Below are 10,916 nucleotides of genomic sequence, written 5' to 3' on the forward strand. Positions count from 1 at the left end.
AGTATAAAGGTTTCTCTTCAATAATCACGAAATAATATTCACGGTTTCACATCAATAACCCAAAATAACATCCAGGATGTACAACGCATGGTAGCATATTATTGGAGTTCGCACGTAGAGCTACGTCAAGAGTGCGAACAAAAAATTTTTCCCTATATATGATGATACACCTTCAATAAATTTTTATCATCCAACATGAATTTTGAGACATCTCATGGATCTCAAGGCAATCTTTGAAGCAATAAACATTCAATATTCGATTAAGAGTCATCCAGGGCTCTGATTTCAACAAACTTACTGTCAAAACTGCTTGATTCGACGAGAAAACCCAATGTTGCCAAAATTGGTCAAGTCTGAACTAAATCAAGCTTCGATCAAGATGTTAAAACATATTGAAAGGTTTTTCGAACACATTTAAAATGTTAAACAGGTTTTGAATCCAAACAGTTCACAGTTGAATTAAATGTACCAGCAAGATGAATCCACAAACCCAATATCACTCAATTCCATTATCGTTACGGAGCTCAAATGTCTATCAAATGTCATCTGGTCGAGGAAAGTCTTTTAAGTCATCCTATCAAAGTGGTTTATATTCCCACATTAATTGCACTTAGAATTCTATAAATTGAGCCTCACCCCCTCCTAAGGGAGAAAGGAGCTGGAGGATTGAGGAAGAACTTGAAACTTTGAGAATGAGCTGAGGTCTAACAACATTGTTGCAGTCGTCGACCACCGCTAATCACTGTCGATCACCATTTGTTGGTCGTTGTCAATTGGTATCAATCGTCATATGTTCCTTGCAACAAGCTCATATGCACGTCGACGTTGTAATTAGGGAAACATTGTAACTCTTTCCAGCCTGCTGGACAATGGTTCTTTGTAATCTTCAGTTTACAGCGGATCTCTTCAACTGGCTCAAGCCCTGTGATTTTTTCCCTTTAAAGGTTTTCCACGTAAAAACTTCTACTGTCACTACTTATTGTTTATCTTTTTATCTAAGTGTGTGTGAATCTTTATGCAACGCTAAGACGGTAATCTATTACTCTACCTCCATGAATCTTCAATCACACATCAATTTGACACTATTTGTGAGAAACTGCAATACACTATTGACTTACTTGAAAGGCTCACTACATGGCCACTAGAAGTAATACTCGCAACAACGGAGCACCTCGCTCCAACGTCCATCATTCCAGAAGGAATTCACAGAGTCAAGGGCGTCAAGCTTATACATCCCTCACTCTAGAAGGCATCATCCCACTGACGAAGGTGCCTCAGGTCCTTCTATGGAAGATCAAGTACGCAAGTTGGAGGTAGCTCAATTGGAGATTCTATAACTCCTATACGGGAAGCGACAATTGCAACCCAATGGAGCTTACTTACCACCAGTTTAGCATTCAACAGGAAATACCAAACTCACTAGGTTCTCTCACAGTGATGAAATCAGTCCCCTGTCAAGATGGATGTCGATCTCATTGACATCACAAGTTCCATTCATATGTCTCATACAGCTCGTTTAACACCACCATGCCTTATTGTCGCTTCTGCTGACATCATTTGTGATGAGTTATGATGCCTGATTATGGAAGGGTTTCCTCCGGATAAAATGGATTGCTTACTCGCTTGCTGCAACTTCCATGAATCCTTCCTTTTGGCTGACACAGTTCTCCGACACCTTATCTGAGCGGGCTTCAAACTCCCAAATATCGATGCATACAAATGGATAACTGACTCATGCGAGCACGTTAACCACTATCTAACTATCATGCACATTCATTATGTTTCTGATGTTCCTCTCTATCAAGTGTTCCGTGGAACTCTCAAGGGTCAAGCTCTCACATGGTTCTGCTTCCTCTCGGACGGAACCATTAAAACCTTCAATGAGCTTGTTAGATTGTTCATATAGTAATTCATATCAAATATAAGGATCATCAAAAGATACATCCCACTAATCAGGAGTTCCTCATAATGAGGGAGATCCCTCGAGGAATATTTCCACATGTTCTCTACTGAAGCACGCCGAATTTCGGGAGTGGATCTAGTGTTATTGAGATGACTCTTTCTTAGAGGGCTCCGCACAGGACCTTTCTATTCATCAATGATGCACGAGACAATTCACACTTATGCTGATCTTATCCATCATGTCAAAGCTCGAATCTCTGCAGATGAGACCATCAGTGAACATAAGGAACAATTCGAGCAATTGAGGGGCAAACACAAAAATAAAACTAAGAATACTGATCAAATCTCACAAAGAAAAAAGTTTGGATATTAAAGTAATCGTGAACCTTGATCAGAAAAAGAATACATATCACTCAACACGCCACGAGTCAACATCCTAATGGCTATCAAGGATGAAAAGGACATCAAGTGGCCAAGGCCATTAAAAAATCTAAATGGTAGAGACTAGTCTCATTAGTGTCATTTCCATTAAGTGAAAGGGCATTCAACAAAAAAAATATTTTAAATTAAAGGACGAAATTGAACGAATGATATGTTAAGGTCGCCTGGGTTAATAATTACAACAACAAGGTGATGGAAAATATAAGAAAATCATCGGGGTTATTGAATGAGAAATACAACTCTAAATTATCTTATTAGAGTAAAAGAAGGACATATAAACTCTTGATTTTATTTTTCATATTATTTAAATAAATTATATTCAGTGAAATTTTGTTAGACTCTCACGAAAGATTTTTTGTGTATAAATTCTCCTTAAGGGCATGCGAAAGATAGGGTCTCTATCCTTATCCCTGAAAGTTTAGCCCAAGAGGCAAGATTTGATGGAAATATACAGTATTCTTAAAAGTTGAGCCCATGAGACAAGACTTGATTGGAAAATCTAGTGTCCCTAGAAGTCAGGCCGAAGAGCTAAGACTCAACATGAAGCTATCATGCCCCTGGAAGTCAAGCTCAAGATGTAAGCCTCGATGGGAAGATATGGTACCCCTATAAGTCGAGCCCAAGAGGCAAGACTTAATAGGAAGCTACCATGCCCCAGGATGTCAAGCCCAATACGCAAAACTCGATGGGATGATACAGTATCCCTTGAAGTCAAGGTTGAGAGACAGGACTCGATGGGAAGCTACCATGCCCCTAGAAGACGAGCCTAAGAGGCAAGTTTCGATGGGAAGTCGGCAGTTGATAGGACGCTTAATAGAAAATCTCCAAGAGAACAAGTGGTTGACATAGTCATTACTCAAATGCTTCAGAATGCTAAGCCTCAGAAGACACTAGTTATCAAAGTCTTCTGAATGCTACAAGCCTGAGAAGACACATGTACATCAAAAATCTCAGAATGCTACAAGTCTCAAAAGACAAGTGTACATCAAATATCTCAAAATCCTACAAGCCTCGGGAGGAACAAGTACATCAAAGACCTCAGAAGGCTGCGAGCCTCAGAAAGCACCTGCGTATTTCAAGCTCCTATAAGCATGAGAGGGCATAAGCCTAAAAAAATACACGTCTAAAAGGATCAAATCTTAGAACGCACTAATTTGAAAATCTACATAATTCTTTTTTATAAAGTGCACTTGATAACATTGATTGCAGAATTCGACACGATTGAGAAGCCTAAACAACTTCAGAAGTAACGTCAAAGACGTACAGACAAACACATCATTATCATGTACAATTGTTATATTATGTAATTAAAATGCAACAATGACCAACATATACTTGTGCAGGGGATATAACAAATCAACTCATATTCGAGTACAGTCAACATCACCTCCCTGAAATTCCAATACTTTTGTTAATCTTAAGAGGATCTTCATATATCACCACCTCAGAAACATGGAAATATTCCCGTCAAAGCGCGGTGGAAAAACTACAACATTTCTTTATCACCTCTAGAATGTGCAAGAGCAACACGAGAATCTCCCTCAGAATGTACGATAGCAGAATGAAAGAAATTCTCATTGCTCGCCTACTATGCAAAATGAAGAAAATGTTCTTTTGCAGCGCAACATGATAGATGATCCAGTTGATCGTCTGCTGTGCATGATGAAGACGACTTTCTCTGCAGTGTAACACAAAAGAAGATCTTGTTGCTCGCCCGGTATGCGCGATGAGGACGACTTTCTCCTACACTGCAATGTGAAAGAAGAATATGTTGCCCGTCTGTTACACAAGATGAGGCTAACATTCTTTTGCAGCACAACACAAAAGAATATATCATTGCTCATCTGCTACGCAGGACAGCAGTGACTTTATCCTGCACCGCAATGTAAAAGAAGATCATGTAGCTCGTCTGCTATGCAGGTCGGGGATGATTTTCTTCTTCTAAGAAATCTCAAATCATCTGCTAGTTAAGAATGGCGATTTCACCTGTAGCCTCATATCCTTTGCCTATAAATAGGCTAAAAAATCACTAATATTTATGCTTAAAATTTAATGCAATCCAATAAAATAATAATTAAAAAAACAAAAATCTACTTTAATTCTCGTGTTCTTCCAGCTTCCGATTTTTTGTCTTCTACTTTTGCACCTTCTTCATTTCAAATTCATAAAAATTAAAAAAAAAAAAAAGAAAATCATGATTTCGCATTTCCCAATTCCGACTTTGTCGTTGTTGTTCCCCATTTTTTGAGAAAAGGAAAAACACGAATTCATTCTTATGAAAAGTTGTCAGACATTTACTTTCTACCACTAGTGTAAGAAAAAACTATAACACATTATAATATGTATACATATATATTGATCATGGATTAAAATTTGTGTTATAAGTCTAAAAATTAAAATCGGTACAATTTTAATATATATACAAATAAACTAATATGTAAATCTTATATATTTGCATGTATAACACTCAAATTTTTAATATTACACTAATAAAATCTTGATATTTTTAATATTACTCAAATTTTTAATATATATCTTGATATTTTCGGATGGCGAAATAGGTCCTGCCCGAAAATAGGGGGCAATTGATATAGCTTCAACAAATTTTCATCATTTGACACGACCTTGAGGCATCACATGGATCTGGAGGCAATCCTTGGAGTAATAAATGTTCAAAATTTGATTAAAAGTCATCTAGAGCTCCGATTTTAACAAACTTACAGTCAAACTGCTCGCTCGATGAGACTGACCCAATTTTACCAAAATTAGTCCAGTTCGAACCAGATCAAGCCCTCATCAAGACTTACATCCAAATATACCGGGTTTTTTGTGTGATAGAAAAATATCGCTTAAGCTTAAAGAAAAATATTATAAGCTGACAGAGAGGTCTGCAATGCTTTATAGAACAAAATGTTGGCCTGCAAAAGAGTAGTATAAAATTAAGTAAGTGTTGCTAAGATGAGAATGCTTGAGTGTATGAGTGGTTTTACATTTAGAGCATATTGTTGAACAAATATATCAGAGAAAGGGTTAGAGTAGCTTCAGTTGTAGAAAATATTAGAGAAGTCCCCTTGGTGGGTTTAGTCACGTTAGACCTCAACCATCTGAATACCCTTTTAAGAATGTAAATGTTTAAGATTTGACTAATGTTAAGAAATGTAGAGATAGATAGATCTAAAAACAATTTAGCAAATTGTATAAAAATTGACCTTAATTTAATAAAATTACATCAAAATATGACACTCAATAGAATAGAAAGGGGAAGAAGGATAGATGTAGCCAACCTCACTTAGTGGGATAAATGTTTGTTGTTTTTGTTATTGTTGCAGTGTGGACAATAACAATAAAAAGATGATGGCTTGACAATTGTGTTATGATAATATGCAGGGGTGCTTTTATGTGTTTTTTATCTTTAAATCATAATCAACAACAGTAAGTAATATCATGTATTAGAATTGTTTAAGTAATGCCAACTCACAAAGTTTAATAGAAACTAGTTTAAACAATATGATGCAAAATAATTTGATGCTCATCTATTGAACAACATACGATACATACACTTCATTAGGGCTGTCAAATTAGCTCTGCTCGTTGTTTGTAAAAAGCTCGTGTTTGGCTCGTTCATTAAGCCTAACGAGCCGAATAAGAACAAATTTTTATGCTTGAAATGTAAACGAGCCGAATACGAACAACAGTTTGTTCGCTTGTGTTCGACTCGAATTAACTTGAAAATAAATAAACAAAAAATCAATAAATAAATACATAAAAATATTCAGAATATTAAATATTATAAATTATAATTAATTTATTTTTTAAAAAAAAATAGCATATGTTATAAAATTAAATTCTATTATAACATATAACAAATTATTAATAATAATATATTAATATTACTTATTAAATATTATATACTTATATAATAATAAAATATAAGTTATATAATTATAATATATTATACATCATATAATCTAAAAAACCCTAACTGGCCTCCCCAATCTCCATTCGTCTCTCGAAACTTCTCAGGCTCAGCTGGCTCTTCTGTTTAGTATTCTACTCTTCTCGTCTTCTCTCGCGACGACTTAGGGTTTGTCGTCCATGTTCTTCTGCTAATATCTACTTCTAATATCTACTTCTACTTCTATTCTCCTCTGATAGTCAGTGTTGGCTCGATTGCTTGGTGTTCTTACGTGGTTTGTGATATTCTTGCTTCGTTAGTTGGTTTCTTGTTTGGTTACCTAGGTGTTGTCTCTGAGTATATTTTCTCTAATATTTCCTATTTATTTTCAGGTTCACCTCTTATCTTAAATTTCTTTTAGATTTATGTAGATTTTTTGAATGAAATCTAGCTTCGTAGGGTTTTGGCAGCGAAATCTTGCATATTGCAATTTACATTAATATATGTATTTTTTTTATTGGATGAGATATGATATAAGAGAGTGTTTATGGCATGCATCTTTGTGAATATTGGTCTTTATATCTAAATGTGTAAACCCATGCTTTCTCAGAATGAAATGGTGTTATTGTAAATAGAAATGCTTGGGGGTTGGTTTTATAAATAATAAAGACTTGGAGTGATAAACCAATAATTGCCCCTTTCATTTTTCATTTTTGAAAAATTATCCTAGTAACCTACTGAATTGGCTACATTTGTATTTGTATATATTTTTTCTAGCTAGGTCAATTAAAGAAAATGGTTGATGATGAATTTGTAGTTATATTATAAACTGTTATGACAATTTTTATGTCTTGTACATGTTATATTTCACTTGTTTTCTCTATGATTGAAAATTTTCTAGGATTGAGAATATAGTAGATGGTTGGACTGCGAGACATAAATTTAGTTGATTTAGTTTCTCTACGACCTCAAATATTTTTTTACTTGTTGTTTTTCATATAAATGAATTGTTGTTGGATGAGTTAACTTCATCCGATGACTATATTAGGAACATGATTTTTGCTATGAGATGTAAATTTGATAAATATTGGGGTGAGTACAATCTCCTTATGTCTGTTGCAGCTGTTTTGAACCCTCATTTGAAAATGAAGTTCATACATTTTAGTATTTTCAAGATGTATACATCTGATGAATTAGACTCCAAAATTAAATAAGTTGAAGATGTTCTGTTGGAAATTTACAACACGTATGCAAACAATATTGCTAGTTCCAGTTCTGCAAGCGGCAATGTTTCTTCTGATTTGTCAAGTGATTTAGGTAATTCACAAAGTTTTGATTGCATGCTTGCATTTACTAATTTTTGTTGTTTTATCTAGTTTTATTCAACCATCAAAATCAGATTTACAAGTTTATCTCGAGGAGGGTCTTTTTTTGGCCAATAATGAACATTTTGATATTCTTGAGTGGTGGAAGTTGAACACTCTCAAGTATCATTGCTTATCAAAAATGGCTAGGGATATATTATCGATTTCAATAACAACAGTTGCTTCAAAATCTGCATTTAGTTGCTTAAGAATCTGATATTTATATATATTTCCTACAAACAAGAATTAATGGAAGAGGAACAGCTTGAAGTGTCTTTACCTGAGTAAATTGAGGGGAGGGAGGAAACGATGCTACACACAATGAGCATCCAATATTTTTGTTGGAATTATAAGTGTTGCCTTTTTTTTCTTTTCATATTCTAAAAAAATATGCAACTCTCAGCTGCTAGGAGCTCTTTGAAAGTGATGAACAGTAAGCTTGAGGAATGAACTTGTTGTGCTAACTTGTGATATTTTCACAGTGTGAAGGCTTTCATATGGATAATTAAGCTTTCATCTTGCTAATTGTTATATTTTCACACCGCGAAAGTGTATAAATATTGTTTGGATTATATTTGAATGTATCAAATTGTTACATTTTATGGTTTATTCATCATAAACTCTGATTATATATGAATTTATCCAATTGTTACATACTGTTGGCTAATTTTTAGTACCTACATGATATTCCTTTACTGGTTTTGATGTGGTATGAAATTATTTGTCTGTTGCCCCATATTATGCCTGTGCTTTGGGGCATTATGTTTTTCAAGCTCTTTTACATTATCTGCAATCCAACCTACTCGACTTCAGATTTCGGTTTTCATTTCTTCTTTTCTTTTTTATGAAGCTCTTCTCTCATGGTTCTATGGATACTATGGGTTTTGATTTGTTATTCACGGTATGGTTTTTGAAATTTTGATCCTGAATGTTTTAAAATTTTGATCTTGCAGAAATTTAGGCATCTTCACACTCGCTGGAATGGCAGTCTGAGTTTGAAGGTTTGGTTGAATATGAGTGATTGGTTTTTGTTGGTGCTGGTGGTTTGGTGGACTCTATTGGGGGTTTAAAGTGGTTCTTTTCGGTGCCCCATTTGCTTTATATTGCTGTTCAGGCTTGTTCTCCCCTATTTGGTGCAATTTAAAGATTAGCTAATATATTTCTTTTTCTTGTTTTAAAAAATGGAAATATTTGATCTGATAACACCACTAGTTGTTTTGTGGTGAGACAACAATTTCTTATTTCTTTTTAAAATTTGTTTGATATGTTTTTGGGTTTTGCATAAAAAAATATTTATTTGTGAAGAGTCTGTTGTTGCTAGAGATGATCTGAATGTTGATGATTAAGGTATATTTGTGAATAGTTTTGCATAAAGTTATTTTGGTTATCCCTCTACAACATGCTACGATAATAAGCACCATTAAAAGGGAGAGCAGTTGAATAGCTTTCCTCAGCTAGATCAACACTGGATTTATGATCCAGAAAAGAAGAAGTTCCTTAGCTAGATCAATTATGAATAGCTTTCCTGAGCAGCTGATATGTTTTGTGGAAATTTATTGTAGGATCCAGAATAGAAGAAGTTTGCAGAGGCACCGTTGGCTTTCACTGACTCCTTCAATGGTGCTTCATATCGAGACTTGGCTTCAAAGGGTGATCTCAGTCAAGAAGTTAATGAGTTGCCAATTCTGATTTTTGTTCTGGTTTATAATAACTTTTTTCATCTGTTGAAGCCCTAATACATCTCTTGGTTCATGAACATTGCAGTTACTACTTTCAGCAAGATAGAAGAATATCTCACAAAGTTTGATGATGGATTTTTTTTACTCGGACAGTTTAGTTTGGTAAGAGTTTAAAATTTATGTGAATTTCAAAATTATTTTATTTTATTTAGTGTCTTTTGTCTCATTATTGAATAATGTGGTATATTTTAGGTGGATATCAAACATTTGTCAAGCCAAATGGAGTCAGCTATAATTATCTCACAATCTCAAGCAGATGATGAAGAATGGCTTTTGAAGTCCACACCAAAGCTATGGGTTTATGAATGAACTTCTTAATCTAGCCACCATGCATTCAAGAGAGGCAATCTAGACAAATCTTCATCCCATATGCCTTGAAAACCTTTATACTCAATTATGCAATGAAGGACTCAATGCATCCGAAGAAGCCTCCAAAGAATTACATTAATCTCAGCAAAGAACCCCAGCTCACAACCATAAGAAGATGTTTTTTAAAAAAATTTTGAGTTGATGCAAGTCATAAGTGTATGCATATTAAAAAATAAATGTAATTCTTTTTCTATAAAATTTTGTATAATTATTTTTTATATTTTGATATTTATTTGAGATTTTATTTGTATTTTATATTTTTCTTTAATTTATAAATTGTAAAATTTGTAATGAAGTTGTTTGTATTTTGTAAAATTTTGTAAAAAAGGTATTAATATCCTTTGTGTAAAATTTTGTATGAAATTTTTTCTAGAAATTTTTTTAGTTATTCTTGTTTCATGAAATTTATTTTTAAAATCTGTTTGGAATTAAGTTATTAATACAAACAGTTTTTTTAGAAAATTCATTATTTTATTTTTATTAAAAAATAAATTATTATAATATTTTTATATTCTAACGAGCTAATTTCGAGCCGAAATACAAACAGTTTTTTTTATAAAATTCATTATTTTTTTTATTAAAAAAATAAATTATTATAATATTTTTATATTCTGACGAGCTAATTTCGAGCCGAACACGAACGTGAATAAAATTTTCGACCCGAACACGAACATGAAATTTTTTTTTGACCCGAACATGAACACATTGTTCAAGAGCCGATTTCGAACGACTAGTTTACAACCTTACACTTCATGCATCAGGTCATTTCACATGGGTTCAAAGTCTTCCGTGAACTATAAGCTCACACTCTGTGGCTAAAATTGAATTAATTAGGAAGCAGAGAAATCAACAAACTTATTCTTATGAGGTCAAAAGTGGTCATAGGTGATTGGCCAAAAATCCGAAGGTGTTAAAGACAATTGTTCATGTGGTGGGACAAATAGGGTGGAAGAGGAGGCACAAGGAGGATCCAAGCATTTATATGGTTAATGGTTTATGAAATATATTCTCTTTTTTCTCTTTTTTCCACTCTCCTCTCTCTCTCTCTCTCTCCACACACACACACACACACATATATATATATATGGCATTACACACACACACACACACACACACACACACACACACACACACACATATATATATATATGGCATTTGAAAATGATACATAAACACACACACACACACACACACACACACATATAT

The sequence above is a fragment of the Phalaenopsis equestris genome, unplaced genomic scaffold (assembly GCF_001263595.1).
Source record: "Phalaenopsis equestris unplaced genomic scaffold, ASM126359v1 Scaffold000761, whole genome shotgun sequence".
Taxonomy (NCBI): domain Eukaryota; kingdom Viridiplantae; phylum Streptophyta; class Magnoliopsida; order Asparagales; family Orchidaceae; genus Phalaenopsis; species Phalaenopsis equestris.